Below are 26012 nucleotides of genomic sequence, written 5' to 3' on the forward strand. Positions count from 1 at the left end.
CTGTTTTCATTATAACCAAATAAACATGAATGACATCTCTCAGACGAATTTAAACATTAGCAGAAAGGACAGGTGTTTCAATTTGATAAGCACCAGAGCAGGTGAGTTAATTATTAACCTGAGAAAGCCTTTTAATATTTAGAGCCATACCAACCTCCAACTGTTGATAGGCAACTTAACTGCTTCCCCCCAAATTACAATAATAATTTAAAAGTATATATAACATTTGTGATTTTTAAAGTACATTCATGTGCTTATCTTGTTTTTCACAACACTGGAAGGTGGGCAAGGGGAGCAGGAATCAGGGACTTGCCTGAAGTCACAGAGAAGACAGATATCCTACTATATTTGTGAAGGAAAAAAATATGTATTGGATTCTTGATCTAAGAAAGGTATAAGGAGAGCATATATCTAACTATTTTTACTTTACCTGACTTTCTTTTTAAGGAAATGGAAGTTCTAAATTACAAAAATCACCATAGGAACAGCAATGAAATTTTAAAGATGCCATAAATTGAGAACTCAGAAAGCTTTATTACCAAATCCATTGACATCGCATCTCAATTATGAGTAGATTTACTAAAATTTCAGTGGCAGATATTTGCTTCTCACAAATGAATCTTCCACTTTTTTCCTACTTTTTCTGAATTCAGATTAATTCAACAATTCAAAATACTTACTGAACATCTACTGTATGTGAGGGAACACATTAGGTTTTATGAATGTACAATTGACTAGATTTTGAGAGAAGACTCTACATCAGTGCTGTCTAATTCAACTTTCTGTGATGATGACAATCTGCCTGTCTATAGATCTGTGCTGTGCAGTATGGTGGCCACTAAATGCATGTAGCTGTTGGGTGCCTGACAAGTATAGTCTGAAGTAAGGAACTGAATTTTAAAATTTTTAAAATTTTAGTTAAATTTAGATTTAAAATGGTGCCATATTGGACACTGTAGTTCTAGACCAAATTCATAAAGACTGCCTTGGTGATGTTTTCTGCAGAAAGTTTTGGTGAAATTTCACTTTTAGATACCTTTTATATAGAAGTGAGAGCATTGAAAACATTTTTTCCCATTTTTTTCCTCCAGCATGTATATTGTTTTTACTGTGTTATTTGTGTTCTCCTCCCCTCCTTCTCCTCTTCCTTTTCCTTCTTCAAATCAGCTTTCAATGTCTGTTGATCTAGTCTGGCAGTGCCATCACTATTATTTGTTCTGTTCGCTCCCCATTAATCACTTCGGTTCAGTGATTCCTATACGTGGATTCTTTGCACTCCTTGGGAACTCAGTGAAGAAAGATTCTTTGTAAGATTTTATTGAAGTCCATCTTTGAACACAATTTCATTCTTTAAGTGATAGTTCCTCTTCTTTTGGTGATGTATTAACAACTTGACCTTATCAGTCTTTTTCTGATTCCTCTGTGAGCATCGTCCTTGTCTAATATGAGGACACAACAGCTGTTAGAATGATAAAATCTGTAATCTTACCTTGGCCTCCATGGTTTTGCATAGTCTGGTGTGTGACAGGGGGAATCTGACATTTAGTTCTTGTTCTTCTACTTTTATCTAGGTGACCTTGGTCCAATGGCATAATCCTTTTGGACCTCAATTTCCTTACCTGTGAAATGGGACCAGCAAATAAGGCCATCATCATAGGATTGTTATGGAGATTAGGGGCCATACCTGGCCTGAAGATCCCTCAGTGAATGTTTCTTCCTATACTCCCTTCCTCTGTTTAGAATAACCCTTCAACTAGGAAGAAGATAATTTTTACAATAATTGAATGAGACTCCAAATACTCATAACTCTACTGAAATGAATTTTTGTCAGAGTAAATTGAGGTCTTACCCTTTTCCACATAGAGGCATTTATCTTTGAAATGGGGGACTGTATTTTGGCTGGCACATCTAATCTCTTAGAAAATATAAGTATTTACCAAGGATGTGGGGCTTCCCAGAGTTGAGCAATACTTTAGTTTTAGGAAATGTAAGTATTTCGTAAGGTCAAAGCAGTAAAAGGTGGGTATCTTTGACTTATTCCTTAGGTTCAGGGAATTTAAACCACATCTTGAATTCTTGAATAGTGGTTTCATGCCCAAAACAAGATTTTTTTTACTCTTTCCCCCCTTGGAGATATGGGCTTATGATACTTGAATCTCCATTAAAGAAGAGATTAGTTTTACATAAAAAATGTAGCAAGAATAATATAATATAGCAACTTCCCCTCAATCCATGGGAATACTTTTCCAAAACCCCAGTGGATGCCTAAAGCCACAGAGTATTTGACCCTATATATACTGTTTTTTTCCTATACATACATACTTATATACAGTTTAATTTGTATATTTGGGACAATAAGAGATTAACAACCATTACAAGTAGTAAAATAGAACAATGAACTATATAAAACCATTTATGTGAATGTGGTCTCTCTCTCTCAAAATATCTTATTGAACTGTACTCCCTCTTTTTCTCCTTGAGATAACATGAAATGATAAAATATCTAAGTGATGAGATAAGGTGAGGTGAATGACATAGGCAGTGTGACATAGTATTAGGCTATTATTGACTTTATGACTTATGTTAAAGAAGGATTAACTGCCTCAGATGATCCTGGATCATCTGGACATGATGATGTCAATGGTGGGATGTCAGGAGCAGATGATGTTGATGGTTGGAGATCCCAGGCTAGATGGAGCCGAATGGCTCAAGATTTTCTTCATGCTACTCTGGACAACGTACAATTTAAAACTTATGAATTGTTTTTTTTTCCTATAGTTTTCCATATACTGTTTTTGGACCATGATTGAGTGCAGGTAACTGAAATAACCAAAAACAAAACCATGGATAAGAGGGACCACTGTGATTAAGTTTCTGTGGAGAGCTTTGTCAGGAATCAGGAGTCATCAGTTTTCTGCCCTGAAACTGGCTCTGCAACTTGGGACAAATGGGTCATTGAACCACTCTGGGCTTCAGGTTTATGCTTTGACTGACATTTTATATTTAAATGATACTTGAGGTGTTAAATTTCCGTGAATCTTTGTATAACGCTCTTTCATCTTAGAGCTTTCCTATATCTGTATTTTCTCTGCCTGGAATGCCTTCCCCCTAGATAGCCACACAGGTCACCTCTTCACCTCCTCTAAGACTTTGTTGATGTCACCTTAGTGTGTTCTTTCCTGGACCCTCTCCTTCTTTCTTCATTTACCTCTTCCCTCCCCCTCTTTATATTTCTTCATAACATTTACTGCCTTATAATATGCTTTGCTATTTCCTCATTTTATTATATTTGTGGTCTTTCTCTCCTGCCTGGAGTGTAAGCAAGATGGCAGACTTTTTTTTTTTTGTCTTTTTAGGGCTGCACCCGCGGCACATGGAAGTTCCCAGGCTAGGGGTTGATTCGGAGCTGCAGCTGCCAGCCTACACCGCAGCTCAGGACAATGCTGGATCCTAACCCACTGAGTGAGGCCAGGGATAGAGCCTGCATCCTCATGGATACTAGTTGGGTTTGTTACTGCTGAGCCATTATGGGAACTCCAGGATGGCAGACATTGTTTACATTTTAGTTTATATCTACAATAAACCTGATACACAGCAGGGACATACTAGTTGTTGAGTGAATGAATGAAAGAGTGTATTCTCTCCTTGGGTTCTCAGACAATCTATGATAGTGTTATAATTTACAAATTTAAATTATAAATTTAAATTTATAAGTTCAAGTATTTATTTGAGTATTTACTTGTAGTTCAGAAATGAGGTGCAGTTTGAGTATCTATTTACAGATCAGAAAAAAAGATATAAGAAGAAGAAAGTCAAAAGGCGAGTCCTGTTCCCCACTCTGCTTTCAATCTGCTGTTGAGATTTACCAGAAATTATTCAATCACTCCCCCATTTTAGAGTATTTTGATTGCTTACAAATTTCAGGGTTACTTTAATTCTTAAAGATGTGTTTTAATTCTGTCAAATCCTTGAGATTTTGGTAGCTATTAAGCCAATAAGCTAATAGCCAGTTTGGTAGCTATTAAGATACCTTTTCAACAGATAAGAAGACTGAAATTCTGAGGAATTAAAGGAATTTGCTGATAGTGTTACAATTGAAAGAAGCTGGACTGAACACTAAACCCAAGTATTACTGAAAATTCTGTTACTTCAGCTACATCTGCCTTTGATGGGTGAACATAAAATGATTTTCTCTCTAACTCTCTCCATCTTTTCAATATGACTTTTAGTGCTATTTTAACACAAAGGCTCCCTGGGCTTGGCCGACTTTCTGAGGCCAGGCTTAATTTCCAGGCATCTTCAGCCAAAGCAAAGACAGGGGTGTGAAAGAGCACTGGGGTCAGGGAGCAGTGAGCTACTGCTCGTGTATGGGTTTTAGCAGGGAGAGGGAGGAGCTTGACCTGCAGCTGTTGTGTGGACACACAGAAGTCTCTGGAAGATAACACCTACAGTGTTTGTCAGCCGACCTTCTGCATGAGGGGCATACATGGTCCATTAATTTACATGTGGAGTTCTAATGGGGAATCCAATTAGGCAGGGCTCTTAATTGCTGTGATTTGAGATACTCAAATCACCAGAGGGTTGAAAATGTTATTTCACTCACACAAACTCTGAGGCCTTGGTCATGAATGCCTTTACTAATACCGATTAAATAAATAGTCCTCCTTATACTTCAAGGTTACCATGTATATATATGTTGAATTTGATTACTTTTTAATTAATTTTTATTTTACTGACCATAAATTTAAAAAATACATTTGGGAGTTCCCATTGTGGCTCAGTGGTTAACGAATCCGACTAGGAACCATCAGGTTGCACGTTCGATCCCTGGCCTTGTTCAGTGGGTTAAGGATCTGGCGTTGCTGTGACCTGTGGTGTAGGTTGCAGACATGGCTCGGATCCTGCATTGCTGTGGCTGTGGCGTAGGCCTGCAGCTGTAGCTCCAATTTGACCCCTAGCCTGGGAACCGCCATATGCCACAGGTGCGGCCCTAGAAGAGACAAAAAAAAAAAAAAAAAATTTGGTTATTTTTTATAAATAGTGTCTTAATGGAAGACTCAGGTTTTTAGCCAAGTAGACCTGGTCAAGTTACTTAGTGCCTTTGAATCTCAGATTGCTCCTGTGGAAAATGGAGACAATATACCCAACATGTGCCATGATGACTAAATGAGAAAATAAATGCACATAAATGCTGACTAATAAAAGGTACTAAATAGTATCATTATTGGTACTGTTTCAGTAGAAGCTCTCTTGTGCTATGATAGCAGGACTAGAAAGAGATGGCTTATTGGTTTATTGGCTTATACATTCATATTCATTCATTCAAATATTATTGAATATTTTCTGTGTGCCAACCTCACTGAGCTTGTGCTCTCTAAGGAGAACATGTATTAGTTTTCAGTGGTTGTTGTAGCAAATTATCACAGCCTCAGTAGCTTCAAATAACACAAGTTTATTAGTTTGATCTGTTAAGTCATAAGTCTAGAATAGGAATCACTGGGCTAAAATCAAGATGCTAGCAGGGCTACCTTACTTTCTAATTGCTCTAGGGAAGACTCCACTTCCATTTCTTTTGCATCTTATAGAGGCTGCTTCCATTCCTTGGCTCATGACACTTTTCCATATTCCAAGCCAGCAATGTTGCATCTTTCTGAATATTCTTCCATTGCCACGTCTCTGATGCTCACCTCAGCTAGAAAATGTTCTTTTAAGAGCTCATGTGATTAAGTTAGGTCCACCTGGATACCCTCCCCATCTCAAGGTCTTTAACCTTAATCACATCTGGAAAGGCCCTTTTTCCATGTAAAGCAACCCAAAGCCACAGGTTCCAGGGATTAGGAAATGGCTTTCTTTGGAGGGAGTATTATTCTGACTGCCATAGGGTACACACTATGAAGAAAACAACATGAGTGAATAAATTTGAATATGTAATGTGAGTTATTGGTAAAGGTTAAGGACTGGAGTGAAGCTGGCTAAAGAGAATAGCGAGTTCCAAAGAAGGGAAGGGGTTTCTACTTTGCATAATGTAGTCAGGGAAAATCCTTACTGATAAGGTGACATTTGAACAGACACTTGAATTTGCTTAAAGCAGAAACTTTTAAACAAACCTCCATTTTAAACATTTTTAAATGTATAATGCATAAACTAAATGAAATGTATAATTCACTAAACCTTTGATAAAGAGCCAAGACATATGGAGTTCCCATCGTGGCGCATGGTTAACGGATCCCACTGGCCTTGCTCAGTGGGTTAAGGATCCATCATTGCTGTGAGCTGTGGTGTAGGTTGCAGACATGGTTCGGATCCCATGTCGTTGTGGCTCTGGCGTAGGCCAGTGGCTACAGCTCCGATTCAACCCCTAGCCTGGGAATCTACATATGCTGTGGGAGTGGCCCTAGAAAAAGGCAAATAGACAAAAAAAAAAAAAAAAAAAAAAAAAAAATGAGCCAAGACATATGGACACTAATCAAGCATCATCTAAGTTTTCTCATTTAATTTTCTTTCACATGGACCAAGAACCCAAAGACATTTACCAGAGCAATTTGAATCCATAATCTTATGGATTTTGACAATATCTCCCCACCATTTTTCAGTTATTGTAATGGCATTTTTAATTAACTTGCTTATTTTCATATTCATAGTTTTTTATTTTATAGAAATATATTAGTAAATTATATAATTGCAGTAACTATCTTAAAAACTCCTTGCAGGTGGAGACTTTCTCTTGCCCTTTTTACAACATATATCTTTAGAAAACTCACACATCACTAAACACATGGAGGCTGGGGTGGTGAAGGACTAACAGACAAAAACCATTGTGTTTGTACCCAGGTGGAGTTCAGAGTGCTGCTTACTCACTATGTGGTCTTCAGAAACCCACCCAAACTCTCGGAGCCCAGCTTTTCTCTACTTAAATGTGGATAATTCATAGTGAATTTTATTCTGAGGATGCAAAGCTATGCTATATTTAAAAAGCTGATATGGTACCAGAATATAATGTGTGTTAAATATACAGTGCTTAATAAGTACTTAATGTTTAATTAAAGAGGACTGTGAAGGATTGCTGATTTAGTTATCAAATAAAAAAGGCGTTGAAAGCCTTCAGTGAGGATGATTGTACAAGCCTATGTATCAGGTCAAACTAGACCAATAGTAAATTTAGTACCATTATTATTTGTTAGAAAACAGCATCCAGTTTCATAGCAGTAGCCCATTATACACACAATACACTTTTTATCTAAATGGTTTTTAGGCTGACCTCTATTCATTTATTTTTTAATGCTATAAATTTTCCTCTTACTTATTCAAAGTTTGAACGGCTTATGATGAAACCATTAATAAATATTTCCCCCCGACAGGTTATTCTTCAGCTCTTCCTGTCCAGAAAGCAAAGACCAATATGATAATATGTGGGAACACAAACATATTCTCTCTTTGAGATATCTCTGGTCATAGGACAGACTCATTAATGTTGTCATGGCAACCATCTTCTCACAGGTTACAAGCTTGTAAGCTTCTACTAAGATGCAAATCTAGCTTAAACAAAGCAAGCTTACTCTGAAATGGCATGTCAACTTTCAAGGGGCAGGGCAGTGCTCCCAAGGATTTTATTTTTTCCACATTCAATGTACTATTTAAAGACCTTATTCCCTATTTTGTCCCAAAGAGAAAAGGTAAGTTAAAATGGAATCTAAAAAGCTCTCCTTTTACATTTATTTGTTTCTTGCGATTGGTTGTTTTATCATCTCTTGATGAGTCAAGGCAAATTGAAATGTCTAGGAGTCACTCAAAAAATATTCAATCTAAACTCACTCATTTATTTAATTTATCTATCTATCTATCTATCTATATGTTTATTTATTTTAGGGCTATACCTGCAGCATATGGAAGTTCCCAGTCTAGGGGTTGAAACAGAGCTGCAGCTGCCAGCCTACATCACAGCCATAGCAACACCAGATCCAAGCCACATCTGTGACCCTATACCACAGCTCACAGCACTGCTGGATCCTTAATACAATGGGTGAAGCCAGGGATCAAACTCACGTCCTCATGGACCCTAGCTGGTTTCGTAACCCTATGAACCATGACAGGAACTCCCTAAACTCACTCTTGAAGCCTTCTTTTCTTCTCTAAGATTATCCCCCCCCCTTTTTTTTGCCCATACGGTCTTTATACTGATCACAGTGCCATTACTCGCGTTATTGTTCCCAAAGTGAGGAAGTTAGGATGAGAAAACCTACTCTGAGTCAGTTCCTTGGTGTGGAGCTGGATTCGCTCCCTTCCAATATACACAACTTGGCCTTGGCCCGTAGATACTGAGGCATCTCTTCCTTGTCACCATAGAGGAGTAGTGGAGGAAACACTTTACTCATTTTTTTCCCAAGAGAGGAGAAACTGCTAAATCATTTAGTCCTGGTCTGATCTTCTGTGTGTTGGTACCATCGATGTGACTCTAGAGCCAGAGCCCACTTCCCCTGTCATTTCCTCCAGGTGAGGTGCAGAGTGAGGTGCAGAAGGCAAACTTTTCCTGCTCCTTCACTCCCTCTCTGTTAGAATAGCAGATTCCTCTCCACCTGATTCTTGTCCTTATTCAGTCCAGTCAGTGTTCCCAGGTAAATACCTGTATCTGACTTTCTGATTAGCTTTTTCTATCCTAAATGTGGCCAAGTGTATAAGGCAGGCCCAGGCTGTGTTCTTCATTTGGGAAGATGCTTGGGCATGAGACCTTCTCTGAAAGCTTGAGATTTGACTCAGAAAGGAGGAAGTCTCGCTTTGGCACTGATAAAGCCATATTCTTGAACACAGTTTAATAAACTAGTCAAAAATGTGATTGCCTAATAAGTGGCAGACAATGTTTTAGGCACAGAAGTACCCTAGTGAACAGACAGTTTTTGCCTTCAAAGAACTTGTGTTCTAGTCAGGGGAGAAATAAACATGAAAATTAAAAAAAAATAGTTAAATTTCACAAGTGATATGAGTCATCATGGGCAAGGTTATATTTTGGTAATAAAGACCTCCCTCAGAGGCTTACAGCCACAAAGCCTTACCCCTAGAGAGGAAGATGAGGCTACATCATACTGGAACTTGTAGGAGATAATAAAGAATTTGGAATGTAATGAAAAGCCTTTGGTGAGACTTAAGCATGTGAGTAATGTAATCTGAGTTATCCTTTCGAAAAATCTCTAGGCCTAGTGTCTAAGTGGAAGATGTATTGTAGGCGAACAAAGTGATGGGAATTGCTGAGGTCAACAATAAATTAAGGTAAGTGGCTGGATATTAGGAGAGCACAAAGAAGGGTAATAAGTGGGAGATTGCTGGGTTTTGCAAAGAAAGGTAGGAGAGACATTTATAATGAGACAAAGGGAAGCGAGTGACCTCTCTGATCTCTAGTTGAGCTTTGAGAAGACAATCCTTTTGAACCAAATGGAGATGAGTGATGATAGATGGTCTGGGGTACTTGGCTCTCTGATGGAGACTGAGGTGACAGCTACATTTGGTGGCTTGCATGGAGATCTCAGGTGGGACTCACTTGAAGCTGGATGTGTTATTGTAGTCTAGAATATGCAGTCATTGAATTTCTGAGGATGGCTACTTTTACCTAAAGATGGGATACATGTGGCACTGTAAGGTGTGTATTGTGGAGATTTATAGAGTTGTTATCAGTTGTGTGTTTTTTCATTGCCAGAATCCTGAAGTGAGTGAGGGAGTGGTGAATGGTAAATCCTAGCATCTTGTATCCAGTCTCTTTTTACTAAAGTGATCTTGTGTCATTTAATTGTTAGGATCCCCAGGGAATATAGTATCACTCTTTTCACAGATAAAGAAACTGAGGTCAAAAAAATTAAATAACCCAAGTTCATGCATTTAGGAAGTTCTATTATGCCACAGTATTTTATAGTCATTAAGTAATTATTTCTAATATTATTAAGCCAGATAACTCTCACCCTTCCATTCCTAAATCCATCTTTTATTCTGGTAAATTATTGGAACTCTGCTTTATTTATAGCCTTACAAAGCAAATGAACATTTAATACACCTCATTTTGTTTCAGTGCTATTCGGTTCAGTTTGCCTCATTAACCAGGCATGTAGAGCCTCTGTGTACAAGGTACTCAGCCAATACTGGGTTTAAGCAATGCAGAATGAGGTTTGTATCTTTCTCTTAAAAAGCCTATAATCTAGTGAGAAAAATGGAACTTTAAGTAACTGAGCAATAAACAAATATTGTCCCCATTTGATGAAAAAGATACTAAAGCTTAGAGAGGTCACCCACTCCTGTATGAATGTCCCTGCCTCCTTTTAGTAGAGAGTTTTAGCCGATAGAGCATTAGACTGAAAATTGGGACATCTAGACCTTGTCTATTTTAATTAATTAAATGAGTGACTTTTGGCCAGAAAGTCCTCTATTTGCCTTAGTTTCTTCATCTAAACAACAGACATAATAATTTGTGCTGAGCCTTTCTCATATAAATTCATGGAATCAAATACATATGAGAATGCTTTGGAAATAAATTATTCCTAATAAAGTGGTATCATCACGTTTCTCTCTTGGTGGTAAGATGATCATTATGAATAATATCTGCTTTTGTCCATATGCTTTATGAATAAATGCCATCCACACCATGTTTAGAATATTAGACTGACCAAACAATGGCTTATAAGCTGTTGTTTTGGGGACATTAGTCTGGTGGTAAAGGTTTTAAAGACAATAAAGTAAACCCCCAAAAAGATGACCGGATTTGAGGTCAGAAGACCTGAAATTGTAGTCCAGCTCTGCTACTTCCTAATTTGGGCAAGCTATTTAATTTCTCCGCACCTCAGTTTATTTGCCTGTGAGGTAGATGTTAACACCTGTTCTCCCTCTCTTGTAGGAGTATTGTGGAAATCAAATGTAATATATATGAAAGTTTTTTGTGAACCATGAAAAAATCCATTTCTACTGAAATCTGATGAGGTCCAGAGATAGAAGCCATGACTGATTCATTTTATAACTTTAGTGACTAATAGGCATCTTGTTACACAGCAGTTCAGTAGATTCTTGTAGAAGTGAATTTTGACTCTGACTTGGTATTTGAGTTCTTCTCTCTCTTTCCAGACAAACTTAGCTCCAGATCCAATCACAAAATCTACCATTGAAATGGCACTTTGCTTCAGGAACTTTGTGCTTTCTTCAAAGCTTTCTTTACCTCTCTCTCTTTCCTTTCCCCTGCTTTCCCCTGCCATTCTCACACTTCAGGGCCAAGCTGAAGTGTGGACCCTTTACCCAGTGGCAGTCTCAAAATATCCTAATTTTGACCACATCATTGAAAATGTCTGCTGAGACCTTCTTATTGCATTGTAAATGTGTAATGAATTAATACTAAAAAGGCAGGCAGAAGATGGGCCTAATTTCCAAAGGTGGATTCCATTTCTTTAATTCAATTTTAAATGACTTTCTATTAAATATTATCACCAAAGTTATTTCTTACATATAGAGAGATTTTTGCAACTTTAATCCCTATATTAGAGATATGATTTTCCCAGCATCACTTATTGAAGAGACTCTTTTCTTCATTGTCTTGCCTCCTTTGTTGTTGATTAATTGGCCATAGGTGTGTGCACTTATTTCTGGGCTTTCTATCCTATCCAACTGATCTGTATGTCTGTTTTTGTACAGTACCATAATATTTTCATGATTGTAGCTTTGTAGTATAGTCTGAAGTCAGGAAGCTTGATTCCTCTAGCTACATTTTTCTTTCTTAGGATTGCTTTGGTTATTTGGGGTCTTTTGTGTTTCCATACAAGTTTAAAAATCTTTTGTTCTAGTTCAGTGAAAAATTCCATTGGTAATTTAATAGGGATTTCACTGAATCTGTAGATTGCCTTGGATAGTATAGTCATTTTGATTACATTGATTCTTCCAGTCCAAGAATATGGCATATTTTCCCATTTGTTTGTGTCATCTTTGATTTCTTTCGGCAACATCTTATAATTTTCAGAATACAAGTCTTCTGCCTCCTTAGGTTGGTTTATTCATAGGTATTTTATTCTTTTTGATATGATGGTAAATGAATACAAAAACAAGACCCATATATATGCTATCTATAAGAGACCCACTTCAGATCTAAGGACACATACAGACTGAAGGTTAGGGAATGGAAGAAAATATTCCATGCAAATGGAAATGAAAAGAAAGCTGGAGTAGCAACATTCATATCCTACAAAACTGACTTTAAAATAAAGAATGTTACAAGAGATAAAGGATACTACCTAATGATCAAGGCATCTCTTCAAGAAGAATATATAACAATTTTAAACATATATGCACCCAACACAGGAGCACCACATTATATAAGGCAACTGCTACCAGCCATAAAAGGAGAAATTGACAGTAATGCAATAATATTGGGGTCCTTTGCATCTATGGACAGATGGATCCAACAGAAAATCAATAAAAAAACACAGGGCTTAAAGGACACATTAGACAAGGTAGACTTATTTGATATTTATGGAACACTCCATCTGAAAGCAGCAGAATACACATTCTTCTCAAGTGCACATGGAACATTCTCCAGGATAGATCACATTTTGGGCCATCAATCAAACCTCAGTAAATTTAAGAAAATTGAAATCATATCAAGCATTTTTTCCAACCACAATTCTATGAGACTAGAAATCAACAAGAGAAAAACTGCAAATAATACAAACACATTGAGGCTAAACAATATGCTAGTAAACAACCAATGGATCACTGAAGAAATCAAAGAGGAAATTAAAAAAATACCTAGAGACAAATGATAAAAAGATACACTGATCCAAGATCTATGGGACACAGCAAAAGCAATTCTGAGAGGGAAGTTTATAGCAATATAATCTCACCTCAGGAAACAAGAAAAATCCCGAATAAACAATCCCTCATCATCATTTTTTAGCCTCTTTATGTTTGGCTTTTTACTAGGGCTCCCTCTTTTTGCTTTGTCCTAGATTGCCAACTTCCTATGGGATGGAGTATTCAGATATGATCTTGTACACTCTAAGACATTACTTCTCAACTCTTACCTTAGTCCCCTCTATTGAAATTTATAGGCAAATCTACACTATACTATAACTCAGATATTCAGAATATTTTTTATCTCAACTGGGTCTCTGTGACCCAGGTTTTTATTTTCTGAGAGTTGAGATAAGATAATGTGCTGAGGATAAGAAATCAGTATTCTAACTTGAAGGCATAGTTGGATTTCTACTCTATATATCACCTTCTATGAAGTTTGGTTGTACAATTACTCTGGGTTTGCTAGTAGAGCCTTACAAAAGCATTATGGCTTTGGAGCTGGACCCATTTGAGTTCCAAAACTATGCATGTGCTGGATCCTATGGTATTTCTAACTCCTGGGCATCTATCTGGAGAAAACCATAATTCAAAAAGATACACGTGCCCCAGTGTTCATTGTAGGACTATTTACAATAGTCAAGACATGGAAGCAACCTAAATGCTCATTGACAAAGGAATGGATCAAGAAGTTGTGGTGCATATATACCATGGAATATTATGCACACATAAAAAGAATGAAATAATGCCATTTGCAGCAAAATGAACAGACCTAGAAATTGTGCTAAGAAAAGTAAGTCAGACAAAGACAAGTATCATGTGAGATCACTTATGTAGAATCTAAAAAACTGATACAAATGAAGTTATTTACAAAATAGAAAAAGACTCACAGACTTTGAAAACAATCATATGGTTACCAAAGGGGAAGATTTGGGGGGAAATGATGAATTGGGGATTTGGGATTGACACATGCACATTACTGTATATGAAATGAATGGTCCATGGGGACCTGCTGTATAGCACAGAGAAATCTATTGTGATACCTATATGGGAATTGATATGTGTATATGTTTGAGTCACTTTGCTGTACAGCAGAAATTAACATAACATTGTAAATCACCTATACTTAAATAAAATTTAAAAAAAATGTCACATTTGCAAATTACTCAATATCTCTGAGTTTCAGTTTCTTTATATTCAAACTACGAATGATGAAGGCTATTTCTCACTGTTGTAAGGATTAATGAAATATAAAATGCATCACATACTCAAGTGCTCTTTACATAGTAGTATTCTGCATTATAAGAAGAGCCTAAGAAAAGTGTAGGTTCAGATTCTGAAGTATGTTGACAGCTCAAAGATAATTCTACCATATAGACTTCTTTTCTTTCAAAACTTCAAAACCAATGTACCATGACATGTTGATATGCTATGAATGGAGAACAAATGCCTTGAGTTATCAATATTTTCTGATCCCAGACAACTAAGGAGGTCCTAGGGGTGGCTGAAGTTCCTTGGGTGATTATCAATATTCACAACAGCCTCATTAATTTACTTTATTGCACCATACAAATATTTTCAGTTACTATATGTGTTATAATACAAAATAGGGAGTTCCCGTCATGGCGCAGTGGTTAACGAACCCGACTAGGAACCATGAGGTTGTGGGTTTGGTCCCTGCCCTTGCTCGGTGGGTTGACGATCCGGCATTGTGGTGAGCTGTGGTGTAGGTTGCAGACGCGGCTCGGATCCACCATTGCTGTGGCTCTGGCGTAGGCTGGTGACTGCAGCTCCGATTCAATCCCTAGCCTGGGAACCTCCATATGCCACAAGAGCAGCCCAAGAAAATGGCAAAAAAAAGACAAAAAAAAAATACAAAATAGTTTGGAAAGTAATATTCTATTTTTCTTTAGATTCAACAATGCTATATGTGAGATGAATGACATAACTAGTAAATGTCATGGGAAAATGAATGCTAAAGGACAGAAAGCTTATCAGTAAGTTGGGGAATATTGAACTAATTCTTAACGAACAAGGAAGATTCAGCACACTAGAAAGTAGAAGAAAAGAACTGAAGCAGAAAAAATTTAAGTGAGGAGGAGAGAGGATACAGATGGTGGAATAGAAGGACTGGAGCTCAACTTCTCTCCTAAAAACAACAAAATTCACAACTAAAAGCTGAGCACTCTTCACCAAAATGGACTGGAAACCTTAAAAAAGATACCCTACTCAGAAGAAAAAGAGGAGGCCACATCAAGAGGTAGGGGGGCGATTTCACGATATAAACAACCCCATACCTCCCGGGTGGGAAGCTCCACAGACTGAAAACTAACTGGTTCACAGAGAGAGACTCACTTACTGATGTGAGAGTTCTGAGCCCCACATCAAACCCTCATGTGTGGGGATCTGGCACTGGGAGAAAGAGCCCCTGGATCATCTGGCATTGAAGGCCAGTGGGGCTTGTGTGCAGAAGCTCCACAGGACTGGGGGAAATGGAGACCCCCATTCTTAAAAGGTGCACACATTCTTTCACATGCACTGGATCCCAGGGCAGAGCAAGGTCTCCATAGGAATCTGGGTCAAACCTGACTGCAGTTCTTGGAGGACATCCTGGGAAAACAGGGGTGAATGTGGCTTATTGTGGGGGACGGACATTGAAAGCAAAGCTCTGGGAATATTCAGCAGCTGCCTTTCTCTGGAGGTGGCCATTTTGGGAAAATCTGGCCTCATCCATCAGGCAGTGCTGAGAAGCCCCAGAGCAAACAACAATCCAGGTGGGATCATAGTCCTACCCCTCAGTAAACAGGCTACCTAAAGACCCCTCACGCACACAGCTGCCTCTAATCCCATCCAGAGACTAAGCCCCACCCACCAGAGGGATTAGAATCAGCTCCACCTATCAGTGGGCAGGCCTCAGCCCCTTGCATCAGGAAGCATACAGCAAGCACCCATACAGACTTCAGCCACAATGGGGGAGACACCAGAAGTAAGAGAGGATACAACCCTATTATCTGTAAAAAGGTCACCACACCTAAAACCTATAAACATGAAAAGACAGAAAACTCTAAAACTCATATGAGGGAGGAAGGAAAAACCCCAGAAAATCAGCTAAGCAATGAGGAGATTCTCAGCCTCCAGGAAAAAGACTTTAGACTGTTGATGCTGAAGATGATGCAAGACATTGGGAATAAACTGGAGGCAAAGATGGATAACTTACAGGAAACACTGACCAAAGAGATACAAGATGTAAAACTTAAACAAGAAGAGATGCAAAATACAATAACTGAAATAAAAAATTCACTAGAAGCAGTCAACAGCAGAATACAGGAGGCAGAAGACTGAATAAGCAAGGTGGAGGACAGATTAATGGAAATTACGGATGCAGAACAGAAAAGAGAAAAAAGATTGAAAACAAATGAAGAGAGTCTCAGGGAACTCTGGGACAACATGAAATGCACCATCATCCGTATTATAGGGGTGCCAGAAGGAGAAGAGAGAGAGAAGGAGACAGAAAAAAATATTCCAAGAGATAATAGCCGAAAACTTTCCTCACATGGGAAAGGAACCACTCCCTCAAATCCAGGAAGCACAACGAGTACCATATAAAATAAACCCAAGGAGGAATACACCAAGACACATATTAATCAAACTAACCAAAATTAAAGACAAAGAGAAAATCTTGAAAGCAGCTAGGGAAAAGAAACAAGTAACATACAAGGGAACCCCAGTAAGGTTATCAGCAGAAACTCTGCAGACCAGAAGGGAATGGCATGATATACTTAACGTGATGAAAGGATAAAACCTCCAACCAAGATTACTCTACCCAGCAAGGCTCTCATTCAGATTTGAAGGAGAAATCGAAACCTTCACAGATAAGCAAAAGCTGAGAGAATTCAGCAACACTAAACCAGCCTTACATCAAATACTAAAGGAACTTCTCTAGGCAGAAAAGAAAACACAGCAACAGGAAACAAAAATTCCACAAATGACAAGGCTTACCAGTAAATGTATATATACAGTAAAGATACGAAATCATCCATGCACAATTATACCACCCAAATCTGAAATCGTGAGAAGAGGTGGGTACAAATGCAGGACACTGGAGATGAACTTGCAATTAAGAGAACAACAACTTAAAACAATCTCATATACATATAGACTCATATCAAAACTTCGGAGTAAGTGCAAACCAAAAATCTACAATTGATACACATACAAGGAATCTCTGGAGAAGAAATATATCTCATAGTAAATAAGTGCATAATCCACCATGAAGGGGGTCATTTGACATCATTCTTGGAATGCTGAAGTCTCCTTAGATCTGATTCTGATTTCCTCTCCATCAAAGAATTTATGATAATTATAATTAAATAATGCAACTGTACAATTAAATAATACAGTTCTACAATTGTATTATTAATAACCACTTCTATCCATAGTACAATGTAAAGTCTATAATGTCTTGTTTATCACATCACCTAGAATGGTGTAATGCCTATATTGAAGAATCAATAAGATGTAACAAATTGTGAGGACATATTTATATAGTTACACTGTTTTTTAAAAAATTTATGCATTTTATATTTTACTTATTTTCAGCAGGTGTATTACTTTTGTTATTCTTACCAGTAAAGTTATTCTTTTTATTATGCTATATAAAATTTTTAATGGTATTTCTTTGAGACCTTTGTCATAAGTCAAGATAGAATATGATTGGATCTATATTTGCTTATTCTGTTGTATTGATCTAATTTTATTTCTTCATGTTAATCTGACTGACATTCTTTATGCCATTTCCATGCTATTTAATTTACTGCAGTTTTTTTTTTGTTTGTTTGTTTGTTTGTTTTTGTCTTTTTGCTATTTCTTGGGCTGCTCTCGCGGCATATGGAGGTTCCCAGGCTAGGGGTTGAATCGGAGCTGTAGCCACTGGCCTACACCAGAGCCACAGCAACGTGGGATCCGAGCTGCGTCTGCAACCTACACCACATTTCACGGCAATGCCGGATCGTTAACCCACTGAGCAAGGGCAGGGACCAAACCCGCAACCTCATGGTTCCTAGTCGGGTTCGTTAACCACTGCGCCATGACGGGAACTCCTCCTACTGCAGTTTTTAAGTGAGTCTTAAAATCTGTAATTTTACTGGCTCTTCTAAATTATTTGCATTTCCATAAAATTTTGTGATTAGACTGTAAAAAAAAAAAATTTAAGTGAGGAACAGATACATCTAGTGGCTGTGCTAGTCAGGGCACTTAACACTAGCACACTTTCTCAAAAGCTGTTTGTAGGGTCACTGTCTCTGTCCACTTCATCAAAACAGTCTGGTTAATTGACACTTGCAGTCTTCTGTGATATATTCTTTTGGGATATTCCCAAATCTAAGCCATGAAACCAAGTAACCTCTAAATCATCAAAGAAATTCAATTAAACTCAACTTATACATTAGTGATTGATGCATTGGTTGTATAAAATTATTTGGAAAGTTACTCCTCTGTACAAAAGATATTTTATATAGTAGAACATCCTGTTTCTCAACTATAATTATCTCTTTAGGATGATTTAAATCATATATTTGAATAGGTGAGAAGGCCATAGAGCAAATGATTTAAATAGTTTTTGAATATTTGAGATTTACAAATGAAGATGGAGCATGGAGAATGACTATATATCCTTTTTTCTAGGAGGAACCTAAGTCTTATAGAATTCCAGCGAGATACAGAAAGGAACTAAAATCTTTTGAGCACCTGCAATACTTTGGGAAATATGCCAGGTATTTTATATACATTTTCCCTTTTAAGTCTCCTAAGAACCTGCAGAGTTAGCATCAGTAGTCCCAGTTTGTGGATGAGGAAATTAAAGCTCAGAGAGATTAGATCTGTTGTCTAAGGCAAATACTCAGTCAATGATTTATAAGATCCCAAAATTTGCAAACCGACATTCCATGCGGTAAAAAAAGATCTGAGTCTTCAGCATGGTTAAGACATTTTGTGCAAATATATGAAACTAACTTTTCCATAATGCAATAGCCATTTTCTGACCTAGCTCACCCTCTTTGTGTTATTCGGACACTTCCACACTGTTCTAATTAATTGGCATTGCATGAGTCTGTCCCTTGGGGATTTGCATCACCTTAGATAGACTGTATGCAAAGTACCTCTCAGCATAGAAAGATCAACTTATAAATGTTTCTATGACAACCATGGACTCCCAAATCCTGCTTAGCCCCTCCTTTAAATGTGCATCTGAAAGCCAGCAAAGTAGATGCTTTTTAAAATTTTACTTTAAAGCAAAGTCCACTTACCAATAGTCAGCCACTATTTTTTAAGTATGATTAGTTATGCAAACACTGCTGATGATTGCCAATCTAAATCAAGCAGCTTTGAATTGTCCCCTTTACTCAACATGTAGCTCCCCCTGTCAATAGATTTTTATTTCACTTATTCTCTCCTGGAGGGGCAGTTGAAAAAACATACAATTAAATCATGTATTTCAAACAAAATCATATTCTCACTAAGACTTGCCATATCTTTGTTCTAACAACCCGTGTATTTTGTGTGGTATTAATGCTGCATAACATAACTGAGCATATTTCTTTTGCATTCAAAAAGTTTTTGGAAAAGAAAACAAAATATTTTTAAACAGTCTTTTCCCTCTTATTACTTGACAAATAACATGTAATGCTTATCTAGTGGGAGATTCATGGAGGAGTTGCATTCAAAGTTGTAAATTAAAAAAGAGAGCCAACAAAGCCAACTTGAAAATTTCTTGTTCTCACAATGATTTAAAATGCTTATATATATATATATATATATATATTTTTTTTTTTTTTTAAAAATGCATTGATGATGTTTGTCTGAACATGATGTTGGGATAAATTTTCTCACATATTGTGCAGCAATGGGAAAAAGTGTTGGCAATGAGGATTATCTAGGAAAATCTCATAACTAGGGTTGGTCTCTTCCAAGTGGAGAAGAAAGGAGAGATGTGCATAAGCTCTGAAGAAACTTCCTGGAAGAATTATTCAGAGACACATGCAGGTGATTTGTAGGTAAGCTTCCATGTACCCATTAAATATCACCTCCTGTGGTCTCAGCTCTGTGCTGCATGCTGTGGGATATTAAAAAAGCAGTGTTAAGGAATGATGTTGTCTTTGAGAGACTTAGAGTCCCCTTGAGAATGCCAGGTGGGCACACCTAAACGCATCAGGAACGATGGCTAAATGAGAGTGGGTAATTGTGAATGATGCTGCAGTGTCCTACTAATGAAGCTCTTTTAAGGAGAGAAAGTAATTTTCTGTTTTTACAACTGAACCTAATTTCTTTCATCCAATGGCAGAAACCTCGAAAATTTACATTTATCCTACATTTTCTCAGTTACTTGGGGCCTATCTCTGTCATTTTATTTATTATTTTTACTTTTGGTCATCCTACAGCACATAGAAGTTCCTGGGCCGGGAAGCAAACCCATGCCACAGCAGCAATCTGAGCCACAGCAGTGGTAATCCTGGATCCTTAATCTGCTGAGCCACAAGGAACTCCTCTGCCATTTTAGAATTTTCCCTCCTCCTTCTCCCCCTCCTCTTCTCCTTAATTGGTGTAAGTAAAAGGAGCCTTTTGTAAAATCATGACACTGAAAGAATACAGGGGAAAGAGTCTGATATGTGTCAGCTTCAGTGCAGAGCTGGCATTTGCTAGGATGCACTGTCTTGTTTGTTCTTGGGTACTTTTTCCCCTCCATGCTTTCTTTAGCCGGGATGGCCAGAGTATGTTTGGCTTCCCGTCATGTGATTTTTATGCCTTAATGCTTATTTCCACTGACAACTATTTTCAGAGTGAATTCTCTTTGTCCCTCTCTGTTTCTCTCTCTGTTTCTCTCTTATCCATGAAAGTGATGGTCCCAAACTCGAACTAGAAAAAATGGACAAAAAATATAACTGTTTTCAGACATTGGATAACAGGCAGTGAACTTAGGGTCCCCGAGAAAAGAAATACACAAAGATGAACTTTACTATGCCCCAGCTTCTGCCCAGAGGTAATTTTCAAATGTTAGCTGGGGGAACCCAAGCAGAGCACAGTGGTCTTGTTGAATTGAGGACACAGATGTTTGGAGTTTCGGGACTAGGTGAATAGAATTTTCAGGGCAGAATACTGGGGAGAAGTGAACTTAGCAAAGAAAGGGTTCCAAAAATCTGTATAGGAGTCCTCTTGAGTTGTTGATTGAATACCTGTCATGAATGTATTGGGTGAAACTCCACAAGTATGACTGTAAGACAACTTCTAGGTGAAGAAAAATTTCCTGAGAGTTGTAAGGACTGGGAATCATTTGACTTTCACACTCAGAATAGAAAGAACATATTAAATATATGGGACAATTATTAGAAACCCTAGAAGTTATATCTTAGTAGTGGTACCAAATTCTACCTATAGGTAAGTCTGCCATAAATTATTCCTAAAGTAGCTTGAAAACAATACTCAGAAGGAACAAATTATTGAGGAGAGTAATCGCTTACTGCAACAAAGTTCAAAACTCTCTCTTAGACTACACCAAAATTTAGCACTCAACCATGTAAAATTCACAATGTCTGGCATCCAATTGAAAAGTGTGAGACATGAAGAAGCAAGAAATTATGAGCCATAACCAGGAGAAAAAATAAGACAATAGAAATAGGCCCATAAATAGCACAGAGGTGAAACAAGTTGTAGACAGGGATCTTAAAGGAACTTTTATAAATATGCTCAAACTTTTAAAGAAACATGAACATAAAGAGGAAAGACATGGGAGAAGTGTTTCTAAAACAAATGGAGGAGTTCCCGTCGTGGCTCAGTAGTTAATGAACCTGACTAGGAACCATGAGGTTGCAGGTTTGATCCCTGGCCTTGCTCAGTGGGTTAAGGACCATGTGCTGCTGTGAGCTGTGGTGTAGGTCGCAGACGTGGCTCGGATCCTGCATTGCTGTGGCTGGCAGCTATATCTCTGATTATACCCCTAGCCTGGGAACCTCCATATGCCACAGAAAAGGTGGAAAGACAAAAACAAACAAACAAACAAACAAACAAACAAAAAACAAATAAAACAAATGGAGAATTTAAAGGGGGAAAATAAGATATCTGAAATAAAATTTTTACTGACTGATCTTAAAACATATTAGACACTTCAGGAAAAAAAGATCAGTGGACTTGAAACACAGCCACAGAAGTTTCAAAATGAAGAACATGAGGAAAAGAATAAATACAAACAAAGTCTAAGTCACCTGAGAATAATGTCAAGCTCTCTAACACACATACCCTGTAACTGGAGCCCCAGAATCTAAATTTTTCTGTAAATCTAAAATTGTTCCAAAAATAAAGTCTTTTTTAAGGAATTAAAAGTATGAAATAAGATATTCCATGATACCACTAATTATGAGAAAGTCGGATGGGCTATGTTAAGACCAGACCCAGTGCATTTCTGGGCAATGACTATGGTCAGGGATAAAGAGTGATGTTTTATACTAATAAAAAGATGAATTCATTGTAAAGACGTAAGCAATATAAATGTGTATGTATCTCATAGAAGATATTCAAAATACACAAAGCAAAAATTAGCATAAAGAGATGGAGAAAAAAAGAGAATAGAGAAATGGAAGAAATAGAAAGAAATAGAGAAAGGAGAAATTGATGAATGTAGTTGGAAATTTCAACATCCCTCTTTCACTAATGGATACGAGAGTAGTCAGAAAATCAATAGGGACATAGAAGAAACTATCAACTGACTTGACCTACTTGATATTTATAAAACTTGCCATTGATGTGCTGAAGAATACGAATTCTTTTATTTGCCAATGTAGACCATATTTTGTACCTTAAAACAAGTCTCGGTTCTTTGGTCCATAGTGGAATTGACTTAGAAATCAGCAATAGAAAAAATATCTGGAAAAATTCCCACATATCTGGAGATTAAATAAAAAGCTTCTAAATAACCCAGGGGTCAAAGAAGAAATCACAAGGGAAATTAAAAATATTAAACTGAAATGGAATTTAAAAAATTAAAATTGTGGGATGTGGTGTTTTAATCTCCTTGGCTGCTGTAACAAAATACTATAACCTGTGTGGCTTAAACAGCAGGGAATTATGTGTCACAGTTCTGGAGGCTGGGAAGTCCCAGGATCAAGGTGCCAGCCCTTCACTTCCTGGAGAGAATTTGCTTCCTGGCTTGAAAAAGGCCAAATTCTCACTATGTCCTCACATGACCTTTCTGTGGACTGGGCAGGAAGGAAGAGAGAGATTTTGTTCTTCCTTTTCTGAAAAAAACCACTAATTCCCTCATGAAGGCCTAATCCTCATGACCTAATCTAATCCTAATTATCTTCCAAAGGTCTCATCTTGAAATACCATTATATTGGGGGTTAGATCGTCAATATATGAATTTGGGGGCACATAAACCCTCAGTCCATTAAGCAGCCAGAACACTGCTTAGTTCTAAAAAACGACAAAACTCTACAGAACGTTGTTTTCATTCTCCCATACTAGAACTCTGTTCTCATTAAATAATAATTTCCCATTTGCCCTCCCTTAGTTCTTGGTAACCACTGTTCTATTTTCAAGTGTAACTGTACAATATTTGTCCTGTCGTATCTGGTTTATTTCACTTAGCATACTGTCTCCAAGGTTCATTTGTGGTATATCAGAATCCCATTCCTTTTTAAGGCTGAATAATATTTCATTGCATATACACACTACATTTTGTTTATCTGTGCATCTATCAGTGGACATTTTGGGTTATGTTCACTTTTTGGCTATTGTAAATAATGCTACTGTGAACATTTCTGTATAATTATTTCTTTGAGTCTCTGATTTCAGTTCTTTAGGGTATACATCCAAAAGTGGAGTTGCTAGATCATGTGTTTCGTCTGTTTAATTTTTTTAAATTGTTATTTCTCCAATACAATTTTTTTTCTACTGTACAGCATGGTGACCCAGTTACACACACATGTACACATTTTTTTCCTCCCATTATCATGCTCCATTATAAGTGACTAGACATAGTCCTCAGTGCTACACAGCAGGATCTCATTGCTAATCCACTCCAAAAGCAATAGTTTGCATCTATTAACCCTAAGCTCCCAATCCATCCCACTCCCTCCCCCTCCCCCTTGGCAAGTATATTCTCCAAGTCCATGCTTTTCTTTTCTGTGGAAAGGTTCATTTGTGCCATATATTAGATTCCAGATGTAAGTGATATCAGTTGGTATTTGTCTTTCTCTTTCTGACTTACTTCAGTCATGAGAGTCTGAGTATGAGACTCAGTATGAGAGTCTCTAGTTCCATCCATGTTGCTGCAAATGGCATTATTCTTTTTTATGGCTGAGTATATTCCATTGTGTGTATATACCACATCTTCCTAATACAGTCATCTGTCAATGGACATTTAGGTTGTTTCAATGTCTTGGCTGTTGTGAATAGTGCTGCAATGAACATGCGGGTGCATGTGTCTTTTTCAAGGAAAGTTTTGTCCGGATATATGCCCAAGAGTGGGATTGCTGGGTCATATGGTAGCTATACCTATAACTTTCTAAGTTACCTCCATACTGTTCTTCATAGTGGTTGTACCAGCTCACATTCCCACCAACAGTGCGGGAGGGCCCCCTTTTCTTCACACCCCCTCCAGCATTGGTTATTTGTGGATTTATTAATGATGGCCATTCTGACCGGCCATGAGGTGCTATCTCATGGTAGTTTTGATTTACATTTCTCTAATAATCAGGGATGTTGAGCATATTTTTATGTGCTTGTTGGCCATCTGTGTATCTTCCTTGGAGAAATGTCTATTCAGGTCTTTTGCCTATTTTTTCAGTTGGGTGGTTGGCTTTTTTGTCATGGAGTTGTATAAGTTGCTTGTATATTCTAGAGATTAAGCCCTTGTCAGTTACATCATTTGAAACTATTTTCTCCCATTCTGTAAGTTGTCTTTTTGCTTTCTTTTTTGTTTCCTTTGCTGTGCAAAAGCTTGTCAGTTTGATTAGGTCCCATTGGTTTGTTTTTACTCTTATTTCTGTGGCTTTGGGAGACTGACCTGAGAAAACGTTTGTAAAGTGGATGTCAGAGAATGTTTTGCCTATGTTCTCTTCCAGGCGTTTGATGGTGTCTTGTCTTACATTTAAGTCTTTCAGCCATTTTGAGTTTATTTTGGTGCATGGTGTGAGGGTGTGTTCTGGTTTCATTGATTTGTATGCAGCTGTCCAGGTTTCCCAATAAACCTTGCTGAAGAGACTGTCTTTTTCCTATTCTGTATTCATGCCTTCTTTGTCAAAGATTAACTGACCATAGGTGTCTGGGTTTATTTCTGGGTTCTCTATTCTGTTCCATTGGTCTGTCTGTCTGTTTTGGCAGGCAATATTACAAAGCCACAGTCATCTGTTTGATTTTTTGAGATAGTGTTTAATTCTTTGAGAAAGTACCTTCATGTTTTCCGTAGTGGCTGCGGCATTTTACATTCTCACTAGCAGTGTACCAGGGTCCCAATTTCTTGCTAACACTTGTTTTCTGTTTTTGTTTGTTTTGCTCTTTTTTTGTTTCTTTTTTATAATAGCTATACTATTGGGTGTGAAATAGTGTCTATTGGAGTTTTGATTTGCATTTCTCTAATGATTAGTGCTTTTGAGCACCATTTCATGTGCTTATTGGGCATTTGTATGTCTTCTTTTGAGAAATGTTAGATTCAAGTCTTTTGCTCATTTTTGAATTTTTAAATGTGAGATCAGAAATAATAAAGTTTTATAATCAGAGTTCCTGTTGTGTGCGTGGCGCAGCGGAAACAAATCCTACTAGAAACCCTGAAGTTGTGGGTTCAATCCCTGGCCATGCTCAGTGGGTTAAGGCTCTGGCGTTGCCCTGAGCTGTGGTGTAGGTCACAGACACGACTCATATCTGGCATTGCTATGGCTGTGGCTTAGGCCGGCATCCATAGCTCTGATTAGACCCCTAGCTTGGGAACCTCCATATGCCGCAAGTGTGGCCCTAAAAGCAAAAAAAAAAAAAAGAAAGAAAAATAAAGTTTTATAATCAGTGATCTTAAGTAACCTTAAAAAGCTAGAAAAAGAGAAAAGTAAACTCAAAATAATTATATAGAGGGAAATAAAAGAATATGTGTGAAAGTAAAAGAATCAATGAAATAAAAACTAGAAAAATGGAGAAAATTGATTAAACCTCCAATCAATTAGCAGGTC

The 26012-nt window shown here is 37.5% G+C and overlaps 1 long non-coding RNA gene across 2 annotated transcripts in view; it reads left to right on the forward strand.

Moving 5' to 3' along the window:
* The window catches only part of LOC106504595, a 299067-nt gene that overhangs the window by 177828 nt on the left and 95227 nt on the right, over nucleotides 1–26012 (forward strand). For both annotated transcript variants that reach the window (XR_001298202.2, XR_002346578.1), the window contains exons 3-4: nucleotides 18490–18578; nucleotides 19774–19856. This is a non-coding gene — a long non-coding RNA (uncharacterized LOC106504595). The remainder of the gene's footprint in view (nucleotides 1–18489; nucleotides 18579–19773; nucleotides 19857–26012) is intronic.

Source organism: Sus scrofa, chromosome 8 (genome assembly GCF_000003025.6).
Source record: "Sus scrofa isolate TJ Tabasco breed Duroc chromosome 8, Sscrofa11.1, whole genome shotgun sequence".
NCBI lineage: Eukaryota > Metazoa > Chordata > Mammalia > Artiodactyla > Suidae > Sus > Sus scrofa.